This window comes from Canis aureus, chromosome 33 (assembly GCF_053574225.1).
Source record: "Canis aureus isolate CA01 chromosome 33, VMU_Caureus_v.1.0, whole genome shotgun sequence".
In the NCBI taxonomy this organism is placed as follows: Eukaryota; Metazoa; Chordata; class Mammalia; order Carnivora; family Canidae; genus Canis; species Canis aureus.
The window spans coordinates 21540295-21556057 of record NC_135643.1 but is presented as its reverse complement, the minus strand read 5'-3'; the positions used below and the strand labels follow the sequence as shown (position 1 = coordinate 21556057).

Genomic DNA, 15763 nt, shown 5'->3' with positions numbered 1-15763 from the left:
AGTCTGTTTGTAAACTTCTTGAAGGAAGAACAGTCTTTGAATGCATCCCTCTGTTAAGTAGGCTCAATAAATATGTGGTGCATGGAACACCTGGGTGGCTCAGCTGTTGAGCACCTGCCCTCAGCCCAGGGTGTGATCTTGGAGTCCCAGGATTGAGTCCCACATTGGGCTCCCTGCGTAGAGCCTGCTTCTCCCTCTGCCTATGTCTGTGTGTCTCTCATGAATAAGTGAATAAGATCTTTAAAATAAAAAAATAAAAAAAAAAAAAAAGAAAGAAAGAAGTGGTGCTTGACCAAGTTCATCCTCATGAGTATCCAGTTTGTATTAGCCCTTCTGAATGATATTTTTCCAAAACATTTTCTACAGGCCTCTTTTTTTCCTAAAAAGAGATTCACAAACCTCATCCTAATAACTCAGAATGGTCATTATGAGAATAAATTTTTATGTAAAATTGTGATACAGTATCTCCCCTCCCTCTCCCTCTCTCTTTCCTTCTACTTCTGCGATCACTCCTGCAGTCAATGGCCCCTGCGTCTACATGTCTTCTAATTTCCTAATTCCGGTTCTGTGATTTGGAAAACAAACAAAAATTTCATTATTTTTCACAAGGCTGTTAAAATTACTTATAGAATCACTGAAAACCCAGAGTGATGTGTATGAGGTTTAAAGCTTAACCTTGATCATTCCCTTGGCAGCAAAGGCCTTTTTTTCTTATCCATGCACCTAGCTGAAACTTCTGGTAAATGTAATCACAGTATAATTCTCCAAAACATACACCTAATTCCGAAGTCACCCAAGCATTTCTTTCTTAAAATGATAAATGAATGCTGAATCTATAGGATACTCCAGGAACTAAAATCATGTACCACTAACCATTTGGCAATGTGCAGAAAAGTTCTGTTGTGCCCAAGATTGCAAATCCGAGAAACCACCAAGGAGCGGCCACCGATGCAAGCACACGAGGGTTTATTTACAAGCTCGAGCTTGGGTCCAAGTGTACCCGACACAGCGGAGCAGGGACTTGGACCCCGAGATGGGATTTAGCTTAGTTTTAAGGGCTGCTCTAGGGGACCTTCAGAAGGGGTGGAGGAATTCCTCAAGTTCTGTTTACATTTTGATATGGGGCCTTCAAGGGCATTAAGCTCTGTTCTTATTCTAATATGGGGCTTCCTGCCACTGGCTTGGGCTCTGTTCTCATTCTATTAGGGGCTTCCTGCCCTTGGCTTGGGCTCTGTTTTTATTCTAATATGGGGCTTTCTAGGGCATTAAACTGTAAACTGTTTTTTTTTGTTTTTTTGTTTTTCTGTAACTGAAGTAAGGTAAAGTTCAGCTCTTATTCACAGGGGCCTGGGATGGCTGTACTTGTGCTAACGCTGAACTTAAAGTGGAATGGCCTTAATTTTCTCGGCCTGCACAGTTCCATTTAAAAATTGCACTTTATTTTTTTCAAGATTTATTTATTTATTGGACAGACAGAGACAAAGTATGGCAGGGAGGGGGCAGAGGAAGAGGGAGACAAGACTCCCCACTGAGTGGAGAGCCTGACGTGGGGCTCAATCCCGGGACCCTAAAAATCATGCCCTGAGATGAAATCAAGAGTCAGACACTTAACTGACTGAGCCACCCAGGAATCCCTAAAAATTGCACTTTAAAGACATAAAAATAAATCTGCAAGCTACTGACAGTTATCTATTTCTCCTAAGGGCTCTCAAATTTGCTCTTCAATTTTAAGTGTTACTTTTCAAAATACTAGGGACAACACACAAATCAGTATTTCTAGGATTCCAAGTTACTGAAACAAAACTGGAGTGGAATTTGACCCTTCCAGGGATGGCTGGATGGTTCAGCCATTGAGCGTCTGCTTTAGGCTCAGGGTGCCATCCTAGGATCCTGGGATGAGTCCTGCATCAGGTTCCCCACGAGGAGCCTGCTTTTCCTTCTGCCTAGGTCTCTGTCTCTCTCTCTATGTGTCTCTCATGAATAAATAAATAAATAAATTATTTTTTTAAAAAACGAATTTGACCCCTCCAAAGGAAAGAAAAATTAATTTTAAAGGTTTTGATTCTCTAACATAGTAAAATATTCAGGTCTATTTTTTTTTCATGCTTTTTCAGTCTGAAATTATTACAAAACTTTAAGAATGTCAGTTAATAGGGTGAATAATACTTAAATGTAGAAGGCAACACAATCACAGTATATTTTTCTGGCAAGAAAAAAATGCAGTTTTAAAGTTTAATCACTCTTCGAGCATCCTAGCTGGTCATTGTTTTCTATATGCTACTACCGCGCCCTCTGGTGTTTGTTTAAAACATTCTTTTTCCCATCTACTAGACCCTATTTTCTTGAAAAACGATTCAGGGAGAGAATAACAACTTTCACATATATCATAGTTGACATTTTAGAAACTACTTTCATGTGCATTATTCCACGTGATTCTCCAGAATTTTCACTGGCCCATAAATTCTTGAGGGCAAGGCCATGTTTCACATTCTTTGAGTGCCTTGCTGATAGCAGGGCCTCCAAGCAATGTGCTCTATGAGGTAGGCAGGGCAAAGTTTATTAATTTCATCGAATAAATCCTGTGTTACAGGGCAAAGAAACACTACTTTTCTCACTTGCTTATGAGAGGTTCACAGAAACTTCAAACTGAACATATCTTAAGAATGGATGGTAACATGTAGGAGAATGACCCTAGTAGGAGATAGTTGCTGAAAAATTTGGGGGTAAATTTCATGAGATTTGCAACTTCCTTTCAAATGGATCATCAAAAAAATGTGTAGTGTGTGTGTGTGTGTGTGTGAGAGAGAGAGAGAGAGCAAGAGAAAGTAAATGTGACAAAAAATATTAATTGGCATACCTAAGTGAAAAACATAGAGGTATCCATTGTCCTGTTTTTCAAATACGAAAATTGCAAAATTTTTCAAAATAAAAACTTAGGTCAAGGAAAGGGGATATTTTCCAATTCCAAATTAAGTAAATAAATCACTTTTAAAAATATGCCTAACGGGTGATCAGTCAACCCTGGATTAAACCCCTCATAGGTCAATTTTTTCCTTATATGGTTAAAACTAAGGTCTGCCTTCCTAGTTTTGCTCTCCAGAGCATCAGAAAGTTTAGTCCCTCTGGTAGCTGAAGACAGCTAGAATAATCCGGTCTCCTATAACACCATGTCCTCTTTATTCCTAATTAAATACCTCTAAGTATACTTAGAGTCAATATTCCACATGCAAGTGAAGTGTGAATAAAAGACTAAATGTAGACCATATTTACTCTTTAGTCAGCCTGCCCCATTACTGACAAATATTGAGCTGTATAAAATTCTTAAACATTTCCTTTCTGGAATGCTCTTATTCTATCACTTTAACCCAAAGATAGACCATTTGTCTTCTCTGAAGTTTCAAGGTCTTTTTAGAAGGAAATTATGAGCATAAGTAGGCATTTTAAAATATAGAAGAAAAACAATATCCTCTTAATTTTATTGCTATTAAAGAACATTTTTTATCCTTTCTACCAATAAAACTTGTTTTATAGGTCTACCTACAATGTAGCTAATAAAATTTCAGAACCTGACCTTAAAAATAAAAACGTTTATAATTAACCAAAGGAGTCTAAGAAAGAGATGAAAGAGATATCCCTTAGTGCAGATAGGTAAAAAATAAAATAAAATTCTGCATCATAAGCTACCTTTAAAAACCTGGTTTGATAAGGTATTAAAAAGATTTCCAAAAGAGACAAACCAAAAACCCAACTCTCAACTATAGAGAACAAACAGATGGGAAACAAACCGGAGGGAAGGTGGGTGGGGGAAATGGGTGAAATAAGTGATGGGAATTAAGAGTACACTTACCTTGATGAGCAATGAGTAATACAAGCAACTGTTGAATTACTATATTGTATACTTGAAACTCATATGACACTGCATGTTAACTATACAGAAATTAAAATTTTTTTAAAGTTTATTTTCTCAGGATCCCTGGGTGGTTCAGCGGTTTGGCGCCTGCCTTTGGCCCAGGGCATGATCCTGAAGTCCTGGGATTGAGTCCCCAGCATGGAGCTTGCTTCTCCCTCTGCCTGTGCCTCTCTCTCTCTCTCTCTCTCTGTGTGTCTCATGAATAAATAAATAAAATATTTTTTAAAAATAAGAAAAACAATTTTTTAAAAATACAGTTTATTTTCTCTGGTTAATATTTGCCCATGGTTAAATCTGTGTCACTGGTAATCTAAATGCCTATCTATTATACTACTCTATATACTTTTCTATGTTTGAACTATTTCAATATTTATTTCAAAATAAGAGAAAATAAAATAGTCCTAGCTACAAAAAAAAAGTTTATTTTCTCTGAAAAAATATTTTTTTTAAAGATTTTATTTATTTATTCATGAGAGACACACAGAGAGAGGCAGAGACACAGGAAGAGGGAGAAGCAGGCTCCATGAAGGGAGCCAGATGTGGGACTCAATCCTGGGTCTCCAGGATCATGCCCTGGGCTGAAGGCCGCGCTAAACCACTGAGCCATCCCGGCTGCCCCTGAAAAAGGATTTTTTAAAGGTTTCCAAAAATATTTGTTGGTTCTTCTCAGTAATATGAAAACATGTGTGAATATTCACAACTATTACTAGAACGTCTTCTGTTTTTTTCTAAAAGAAATCCATTCTCAGTTAATTTAGTGCTATTTGAACCAAAATGTCTTGTAAAACTCTAAAGACTTTAAAAAGTGTTGCCTTATTCCATGAAAATAACCTCCAAGAGGAATCTGCAATTCTGCTCATTATAGCCAAGATTTTTACCTGGTAATAATATTGTAACTGATACCTGTGTATTTCTAAGCAGTCTTTAAATGTTTCTGCCAAATTAAAAGAGAATCCTTAGCACTTTCCTTTCCCTCCACAGGTACAATGTGGAATTATTAATTATTTCAAAATAGGCGGCGCCCACGGGTGCCGGGAGGAGCCGCTAGTGTCCTGGAACCGAGCGGTGTGGGGGCGCGTGCGGGGCCGAGGCCGCGGCCTAGGGCAGGTGCGTGCAGGTGTCCATGGCCCCGGGCGGCCGGCCGCCTGGCGAAGGACCTCTGTGCGTGGGAGTTCGAGGCTCTGCGGTGCTGCTTCGCCGCCGCGCGGCCAAGACGACCCTGAGGGGAGGCCTTTAGGATGGACGAGCCAGCACTGCACTTGTTTGCTGCCCCAGGCAGCAGAGCCGGGCGCCTGGTGCTGACCGCCGCCAAGGGCAAAAGTCCAAAACGTCTGACACTTTTAGAGCTAGAAGGACTGCAGGCGCGTCGGGGAAGGGGTGGGCGAGCGGGCGTGGGTTTTTCTGCCTCGTGTGTGAGGCTTTGGGTTAGAGTAAGATGCTGAAGCGATAATAAAGACCACGGCAGACCACAAAAAAAAAAAAAAAATATTTCAAAATAATGTAGTAACTAAAAGTGTATGTCTTTGCTATATTTCCTTTTTTAATCTGATAGTCTGAATCCATGTTTCATTTATATTAATAAATCCATGGATGATGATACAAGTATATAATAAGGAAAAAATTCTACATTTGGAATAAGGATAGATCCCAGTGAGAACAAATTTCTGCCCCCTTGCATGATGAAGGGAATCCAATGTAAACAATCTGTGACAGAATGGCTTAGATATTATATCATATTGGGGATCCAGGGTTGTTAGACCTTGCTATCAATCTGAGCACTCAGAAGTGGCAGAGCCAGAACACCCTTGATAAGGAATGTTTATGCTGTTGAACCTATGCTCATGCCTATGGGCACTACACGTATAAGCCCACTAAGCAAACACTTGGGGGATTTGCTAAACCATATCCCCAGGCTGGGTCACCTTCTTCACCTGGTAATTAACAATCTCTTCCAAAATCAGACCTTTTGGTGAGATTCACATGGAACACAAATTTTCTCACATACCATGCTCATGTAGTATAAAAGTTCCAGCCACCTATCTCTTCATCAGATTTTCTTATTACCAATCTTATAACCTCATTCCTTCAAGTCCCTGACTATGACCAAATCACTAATTACTGCCTAATAATCAATGTAGATTCTTTTCTCAGGCCATTTCATTCTTGTCAAAGAAGACTCAAAGAGATATACATAGGGGCACCCAAGTGGTTCAGTCAGTTAAGCATCTGCCTTCAGCTCACGTCATTCCAGGGTCCTGTGATCAAGCCCTACATTGGGCTCCCTGCTCAGTGGAACATCTGCTTTTCCCACTCTATCTACCCCTCCTCCCACTCATGCTCTCTTGCTCTCTCTCTCAATTAAATAAATACAATCTTTTAAAAAAAATTTAAAGAGAGATATACATTAACTCTTAAAGTTCTGTATCTCTGTAAGATTTCCCAAATTTACCTCTACCAACTGCCTAAATTTTGTGCAGGGCATTGTAAACCAAGCTGAGATTCTCTTCCTCCTCTATAACCATATAGGAGTGGAAGCAACAGTGGAACAAACTCATTTGCTCAGGCAATTTACTGGGCCTTCAGGATCTGTATGGATACAGTCCTATATACATAACTCCACTTGATAATGCCATCCTCCTGGGGCATGTGCAGGCTTATAATTCTGTAGATCCAATAACACCTAGTTCATGGTGAGAAACTCAAATAGCATGATCACCCAGCATGTCACAGTTAGACATTTTCAATCATAAGCAGGACTAAGGAGAGCATTTCTTTGCTCTAAAACTCTAGGTTCTCCATATAGTTCTACTACTTGAGCCTGTATAGGCTCCATACAACATCTTGCCATAGACACTTAAAAAACAGTCAGTCCATAAAGGAAAGCATCAACGTTGTTCTCATAACAGTCTAGACCAGCTGAACTTCTCTTGCTCTAGGTTCCACTCAAAGCTGGCAGATTTTAGGTCACACTATCACAGGTGAGAGCTGCCCAAAGATGGTGTTGTCCACACTGGCTGCTGACTCATTAGCCATTCCTCACTTCTCTATTACAAAAAGAACCTCAATGTCATTCAAGAAACAGGCAATAATGAACTCAGGGAAGGTGGGAGTCTCCTTCAGCCCCAAGAGTTAAACTAATCCCATTCTCCTTTGCTAGTGACTAAGTTAGGATAGATATATGACTCTGTTCTGTGAGACATAAAAGGAAGTCTATTAGAGGGTTTTGGGGAATAATTTCTCCCTTGATTTAAAAAAAAGGAGAGCTAAAAGGAAGATCTTTTCTTTCCTACCTTTGAGTGTTGTCCTGTAAGGACATGACAGGCTGGAACTGAAGCAGCCATCTTACAACCATGATGGGAAAAACAAACCTGAGCAACTAAACCACATCCCTGACATCACAGAACAACCAGAAGTTACCATTCTCTTTCATTAAACTGTCCAGCACTTTTTCTTTTTTTTTTATTTAAATTCAATTAGCCAACATATAGTATATCACTAGTTTCAGATATAGAGTTCAGTAATTCATCAGTTGTATATAACACCCAGTGCTCATCACATCACGTGGCCTCCTTAATCCCAATCACCCAGTTATACCATCCCCTACCCACCTCCCCTCCAGCAACCCTCAGTTTGTTTCCTATAATTAAGAGTCTCTCATGGTTTGTCTCCCTCTCTGATTTCTTCCCTTTTGCTTTCCTTCCCTTCCTCTATGATCCTCTAAGTTATTTCTTATACTCCACATACAAGTGAAACCATATGATAATACTAGAAGCCCTAGCTTCAGCAATCAGACAACAGAAAAATAAATAAATAAATAAATAAATAAATAAATAAATAAATAAATAAATGCATTCAAATTGGCAAAGACGTAGTCAAACCCTCATTCTTCACGGATGGCATGATACTTCATGGGGAAAACACAAAACTCCAAAATTGATAGAATTCATCCAGGAATTCAGCAACGTGGCAAAATATAATATCAACACAACAGAAATCAGTTGCATTTCTATATGATAATAATGAAACAGAAGAAAAAGAAATTAAGAATTGATCTCATTTATAATTCCACCAAAAACCAGAAGATACCTAGGAATAAATCTAACCAAAGAGGTAAAGGATCTGTACTCTACATGACCACTGATAACTACTGATGCAATCATATTTTTTTCCATTTTAAAAAATATTTTATTTAATTTCAACTTGCCAACATATAGTATAACACCCAGTGCTCATCTCATCTGCAATCTGATATTGATACTCTGTGGTGTAGCACCTTTTAGATACTGGATTCCTTCTTGAGAAGAGAATTTCTGTGGGTTTGACAAAGAACCCTCCACCTTACTGGGGATCTCCTATCTACCATTCCTTTATAAGTTGGATTCTTTCCACAACCAGCCAACCAAGATTCTGCCTTCAGCCTTTGACTCCCACCAGGGTCACCTACCTTCACCAGGTGTATCTCACTGGTGAAGTTTCTTTTAAGATCGTCTACAACTATATCCTTTTGCAGGATCCACATGTGGTCCATGGGAAAAAAAACCTGAGTATCCGACTCCACTAAGCTCTGCTCTACTTCATTCTGCCACCAAACAGACTGCTCTAGCCAGTCTCTAGCCTAGTGTGTTTTATTATTTCAGATACCAGATCTTGAGTCTTTCAGCTTCCAGAGAACATATTTCAAGTTTTTTGAGTGGTTTTCTTCTCTTGGCTTCACATGAGAAAGAAGTGCTTCCATCACTCTCACCAGGTGGGAAGGGCATATATAGAACACTGGCAATGCTTCCCAAAGAAATCCTGCCTTGCAATTATTTCTGCCCTTCCTCATGAATCCTTTGCCCTTCCTTACAGAGCTCAGAAACAAGAGAGGAACTAATGCTGGCAGAAGAAACTGTGTCTTACCATGTCCTACATAAGATAGGGTAGTACCTTGCCTTAGAATGTGGGAGTGATTTTGGTACCTATATTGTTTAGCCTTGAAGTTCTTAGTCAAAACTGAGACAATATGAAAAGTGCCATTTTAATTTTTTTAAAGATTTTATTTATTCATGAGAGAGAGAGAGAGAGAGAGAGAGAGAAGCAGAGACACAGGCAAAGGGAGAAGCAGGCTCCATGCAGGGAGCCTGACGTGGGACTCAATCCTGGGGCTCCAGGATCACTACCTAGGCTGAAGGCGGCGCTAAACCACTGAGCTACCCGGGCTGCCCCATTTTAATTTCCTATTACCCTTAATCATGAAATTATACCTTGTACTTCTCCAACCTGTCAGGTTTTCCAGAGTCTCCAAAGTTCCTGTCTGGAAAAGATAAGGTCAGGTTACTTACAATAAGGAATAACTTATAATATATGATTACACAAAGAAAATTTACTTCTTTGGGATCATAGAACCACCTGAGAAGTCTCTGCCTCCCGATTCTGAGATTTATTGGTATTGAAAAATAACAGGAAAAATTGCACAATATAATTCAGATCTGTGGCTGCAGATTTGTTATCCATCTTCTCTGTATGCTATGTTTATGTGTATTTCCCAAGAGAAACGGTTTGTTGAGTAGCTTTGGAACCTTAGATTTAACAGAATTAGTACTAGCCACTTCTGGTTCCCTCGTCTAAGGATTCCTTCAATTCAGAAGTTTCCTATTCCAATTCATAGGGTCTAAAGCAAGGGTTGTCTCTGCCTCTCAACTGGAGTATGTACCCAAGCAATGCCAACTAGAACTGGGCGGGGGCGGTGGGGGGGGACAGTTCCTTTGAAAATGCAGAGATATTTATGGCTTCATTAACTCTTCTTTCATTTTATTCAGTACTTACTTTTCTAGCAAAGCTCTATGAAATATGCTTCCACTCCTTTAAATGTTTGACTATGTACACTCACTTGTCTGTTCTAAAACCTAAAATTATGGGTCATTTTCACCTAATGAGTCTTTCAGTTCAAAATAAACTGAACTTTTTTCTTGGAAGTCAGAATCCAATACAAGTGAGCAGTAAACTCATTGTTTACTCTCTTCTGCTAGATGAAACAGAGAGCAATATAGATCAAGAATTTAACTAAATGATGTCCGGAGGTTGATGTTCCCCATTACTTCTATCTTTTGCTGCTATGCCCATTTTGTGATCTGTGTTTGGAAAACATCACCTGTATCTCCTATCTGGTTAAGGTTATTTCTAATCTAGCTAATTCCCTAATAAAACTGAGGGCCTTTGATTTCATCTTGTATCAATTTTTCCTTTTCAAAGAAAGTAGATATGACTTCCACATCTACTTGTAACTCCTGTCTTTTTAAAAAATATATATATTTTATTTTCAGAAGTTTTAGGATTCACAGCAAAACTGAACACAGTTCCCATATATCAGCTGCCACCACACACAGACACACCTACCCCACTATCACTATGTCACACAATACTGGTACATTTGCTACAGTTATAAACACTGACAAATCATTTATCACCCAAAGTTCACACTCTATGTAGGGTTCACTTTTGGTGTTGTACATTCTATGGATTTTGACAAATGTATAATGACATCTACCATTACAGTATCATAATTTCATTGCCTTAAAAATCTTCTCTACTCCACCTATTCATTCCTCCCTCCCCACTAACCTCTAGCAACTACTGAATTTTTTTTTTTTTTTTTTTTTTTACTGTGTCCATGGCTTTGTCTGTTTCAGAATGTTATATTGTTGGAGTTACACAGTATGTAGCTTTTTCAGATTGGCTTCTTTCATTTAGTAATATGCATTTAAGATTCCTCCATGTCTTTTCAGACTTGATAACTCATTCCTTTTCAGCACTTGACAATATTACACTGTCTAGATGAACCACAGTTTATTCACCCATTCACCTACTAAAGGATATTCAGTTGCTTCTAAGTTTCGGCAATTATGAATAGAGCTGCTATAAAATTTGTGCAAATATAAGGCTTCAACTCATGTGGGTAAATATCAAGGAATATGATTGCTGGGTAGTATGGAAATAATATGTTCACTGTCAAACTGTCTTCCAAAGTGTTCATACCATTTTGCATCCCCACCAACTAGGAATGAGAGTTCCTGTTGCATTTGGTACTCTGTTTTGGATTTTGACCAAAGAGTTGTGTAGTAGTATCTTATTGTCTTGATTTTCAACTCCCTAATGACATGTTGAGTACTTTTTCATACTCACTTGCTATATATACATCTTCTTTGATGAGGAATTTGCTCAAATATTTTGCCTTTTTAAAAATTGGGTTGTTAGCTTATTGTTGAGTTTTAAGAGTTCTTTATATATTTTGGAAGACCATCCTTTACCAAACATGCCTTGCAAATATTTTCTCCCAGTCTGTGGCTTGTCCCATTCTCCTGACAAGTTTATTTAATGAAGTCCAGCTTATCAATTATTCCTTTTATGGGTCATACTGTTGGTATATTTAAAAATCATTGCCATACCTAAGGTCATCTAGATTTTCTCTTACGTTATCTTCTAGGAGTTTTATATTTTTGCATGTACTTCAGGTCTATGATCTATTTTGAGTTAATTTCTCTGAAGGATGAAGGTCTGTATCTAGATTCGTTTTTTTGCAGTGTATATCTAGCTGTTCTGGCATCATTTTTTAAAACACTATTTCTTGTATTGTATATAGCATATTTTCTTTGCTATATTGTCAAAAGTCATTCACTACATTTACATGGATCATTTGTGGACTCTATTCTGTTCTATTGATCTATGTGTCTATTTTTTGCTGATACCACACTGTCTCAATTATTATAGCTTTATAGTAAGAATTGGGTAGTGTTGGGTAGTGTTATTGGGTAGTGTTATTCTCTGAAGTTGGGTAGTGTTATTCTCTGACTTTGCTCTTCTTCTTCAATGTTGGGTTGATTTATTCTGGGTATTTTGCCCCTCCATATAAACTTTAGTCAGTTTGTTGATAACAAAATAACTTGCTGGGATTTTGACTGGGATTGTGTTGAAGAACTGACATATAGGCAATATCAAGTCTTTCTATGGACATGGAATATATCTTCATTTACTTAGTTCTTGTTTGATTTCTTTCATCAGGGTTTTGCAGTTTTCCCCATATAGATATTGTACATATTTTGTTAGGTTTGTACCTAAGTGTTTCTTTTTTTTCACAAACTAATATAAATAGCCTTGTGTTTTTAATTTCAAATTCCATTTGTTGATTGCTGGTATATAGGAAAGTAATTGACTTTTGTCTATTACCTTGTACCCTACAAACTTGGTATAATTACCAATCAGATATAGGAGCTTTATGTGGATTCTTTCAGTACTTCTACATAGGTAATGATGTCAATTGTGAACAGATAGCTTTATTTCTTCCTTGTCAATCACTATACTTTTTATTTTCTTGTCTTATTGCATTAGCTAGAACTTCCAGTATGATATTGAAAATGAGCGTGAGAGAGGACATCCTTGCCTTGTGCCTGGTCTTGGGAAAAAGCTTATAGTTTCTCTTCGTTAATTATATTGCTAATTGTAGACTTGCTGTAAATGTTCTTTATCAAGTTGAGAAAGTTCTCTTCTATTCCTAGTTTCCTGAGAGTTTTTGTCATGAGTGGGTGTTAGATTTTGTCAGATGCTTTTTTCTCCATCTATTGATATTATCATGGCTTTTCTTCTTTAGTCTGTTGATATGACAGATTATGCTAATTGATTTTCAAATGTTGAACCAGCCTTGCATACATCAAATAAGTCCCACTTGGTCATACCATATAACTCTTCTTATAAATTTGATCCAAATTGATAATATTTTGTTGAGAATTTTGCACCTAGGTTTATGAGATGTTGAGCTGTAGTCTTCTTCTCTTGTAATGATTTTGCCTAAAATTGGTATTAGGGTAATGCTGACATCATAGAACTAATTAGTAAATATCTATCTTCCTCTGCTTCTATCTTCTGGAAGAAATTATAGGTAATTGGCATAATCTTTTCCCTTAAACAGTTGGTAGAATTCACCAGTAAACCCATCTGAGCCTAGTGCTTTCTGTTTTGGAAGGTTATTAATTACTGATTCATTTTCTTTAATAGATATAAGCCTATTCAAATAATCCATTTTTTTTCTTTGTGAGTTTTAAAAAGATTGTGTCTTTTAAGGGATTGTCCATTTGATATAGGTTATCAATTCTGTGGGCATACAGTTGTTCACAGTATTACTTTATTATTCTTTGGAGATCCATGATGTCTGTAGTGATGTTCCCTTTTCACTTCTGATGTTAGTAATTTGTACTCCTCTCTTTTTTCTTAATTAGCCTGGCTAGAGGTTTATCAATTTCATTATCTATTCAAAGAACCAGCCTTTGATTTTGCTGAGTTTCTCAACTGATTAATTTTTTTTTAAGATTTTTAATTATTTATGAAGACACACAGAGAGGCAGAGACACAGGCAGGCTACATGCAGGGAGCCCGATGTGGGACTTGATCCTGGGTCTCCAGGATCAGGCCCTGGGCCGAAGGTGGCGCTAAACCGCTGAGCCACCCGGGCTGCCCAACTGATTCATTTTTAATTTCATTGATTTCTACTCTAAGTTTTATTATTTCTTTTCTTCTCTAACTTTGGACTTAATATGTTCTTCTTCTTCTACTTTCCTAATGGAAAATGTAAGAAAATTGATTTTTATCTTCCTTCTTTTCCAATACATACATTCAAAGCTATAAATTTTCCTATAAGCACTGCTTTCACTATATGACACAAATTTTTTGTGTTTTCGTTTCCATTAGGTTCAAGTAATAAGCCAAAACAAAACCTCCTTCTCATCCTTCCCACTGAGCAACTTGCCCAAGACCCTGTTTCAATTCTGATAGCTGACAGGACAAGCCCTGCACATTCCCTGAAGTTACAAAAGTGTGAGGATCCCCCAATGACTAGATCTCTCTGGAATTAACTCTCAAACTTATCCACAATAAGCCTCCAGCAATTCATCAATTACACTTCATATTTTCCAATACCAATATTGGTTCCTCCAGAGGTAGGTTTCTCTCCAATAAGTTGTGATTCTCTGAATTCACCTGGCTCTCCAATTCTGGCGTCATTGATTTGCCCTGTGATCTCAATTCTCTGACAGATCTAAGACTGCCATAAGCCCTAGTCACCCTTCCAGAGCAGCTGGAATAGAGCTTGGGGAAAGACTATCCACTGGAAAAAGGACAGTCTCTTCAATAAATGGTGCTGGGAAAATTGGACATCCACGTGCAGAAGAATGAAACTAGACCACTCTCTTACACCATACACAAAGATTAACTCAAAATGGATGAAAGATCTAAATGTGAGACAAGAATCCATCAGAATCCTAGAGGAGAGGAGGCAACACCCTTTTTGAACTTGGCCACAGCAACTTCTTGCAAGATGCAACTATGAAAGCAAGGGAAACAAGAGCAAAAATGAACTAATGGGACTTCAAGATAAAAACCTTTTGCACAGCAAAAGAAACAGTCAACAAAACTAAAAGACAACCTACAGAATGGGAGAAGATATTTGCAAATGACAGATCAGATAAAGGGCTAGTATCCAAGATCTATAAAGAACTTTAAACTGAACAGCAAAGAAAAAAACAATCCAATCGTGAAATGGGCAAAAGACATGAAGAGAAATCTCACAGAGGAAGACATAGACATGGCCAACACGCACATGAGAAAATGCTCCACATCACTTGCCATCAGGGAAATACAAATCAAAACCACAATGAGATACCACCTCACACCAGTGAGAATGGGGCAAATTAACAAGGCAGGAAACAACAAATGTTGGAGAGGATGCGGAGAAAAGGGAACCCTCTTACACTGTTGGTGGGAATGTGAACTGGTGCAGCCACTCTGGAAAACTGTGTGGAGGTTCCTCAAAGAGTTAAAAATAGATCTGCCCTATGACCCAGCAATTGCACTGCTGGGGATTTACCCCAAAGATACAGATGCAATGAAACACCGGGACACCTGCACCCCGATGTTTCTAGCAGCAATGTCCACAATAGCCAAACTGTGGAAGGAGCCTCGGTGTCCATCGAAAGATGAATGGATAAAGAAGATGTGGTCTATGTATACAATGGAATATTACTCAGCCATTAGAAATGACAAATACCCACCATTTGCTTCGACATGGATGGAACTGGAGGGTATTATGCCAGTCAATCGGAGGACAAACATTATATGGTCTCATTCATTTGGGGAATATAAAAAATAGTGAAAGGGAATAAAGGGGAAAGGAGAGAAAGTGAGTGGGAAAAATCAGAGAGGGAGACAGAACATGAGAGACTCGTAACTCTGGTAAACGAACTAGGGGTGGTAGAAGGGGAGGTGGGCGGGGGGTGGGGGTGACTGGGTGACGGGCACTGAGGGGGGCACTTGATGGGATGAGCACTGGGTGTTATGCTATATGTTGGCAAATTGAACTCCAATAAAAAAAATACCAAAAAAAATTTTTTTAATGTAATAAGCCTGGGAAGTTCCCCAAGGAGTACCTCCTTTGTGTCCCCTTTATCACTCTTCTCACAGCTCAGTTTCTCCTCAGTAGAGAGCTCTTCGAAGCGCTAGGTCTTGCAAGGCGGACGAAGCGTGCATTAAGAGCACAAGACGGTACATACAGTCCTCTCCATTTCTCACGTGCTTCCAGTGAAATTCCTAGTTCCTCACCTTCCATATCTCTCCTTCATAAGCCTTTCCTACGCTGCCTGGGCTAAAGTTACAAGAGGAAAAAACCGCTCCCAGACACAGAAGTTTCACCGCCAGGCGGACGGAGCCAGCAGGTGGAGCCGCCGCCACCGAGCCTCACGAAAACCTTCCAGCTTCAGAGGCAAAACCCCGTGAGCATGCGCGGACGCGCCGGCAGCGTCAGGCTCAAGCCCCGCCCTTCGCGCCCCTGGC

The 15763-nt window shown here is 38.8% G+C and overlaps 1 long non-coding RNA gene across 6 annotated transcripts in view; it reads right to left on the bottom strand.

The window, feature by feature from the left end:
- The window catches only part of LOC144303727 (uncharacterized), a 122121-nt gene extending 106392 nt beyond the window's left edge, over positions 1–15729 (bottom strand). For 5 of the 6 annotated variants that reach the window (XR_013370696.1, XR_013370698.1, XR_013370700.1 and 2 more), the window contains exons 1-2: positions 15361–15729; positions 9154–9203 (exon numbers count right to left, since the gene is read on the bottom strand). This is a non-coding gene — a long non-coding RNA (uncharacterized LOC144303727). The remainder of the gene's footprint in view (positions 1–9153; positions 9204–15360) is intronic. The other variant, XR_013370701.1, reaches the window with a different exon arrangement.
- Between the last annotated feature and the right edge of the window lie 34 nt (positions 15730–15763).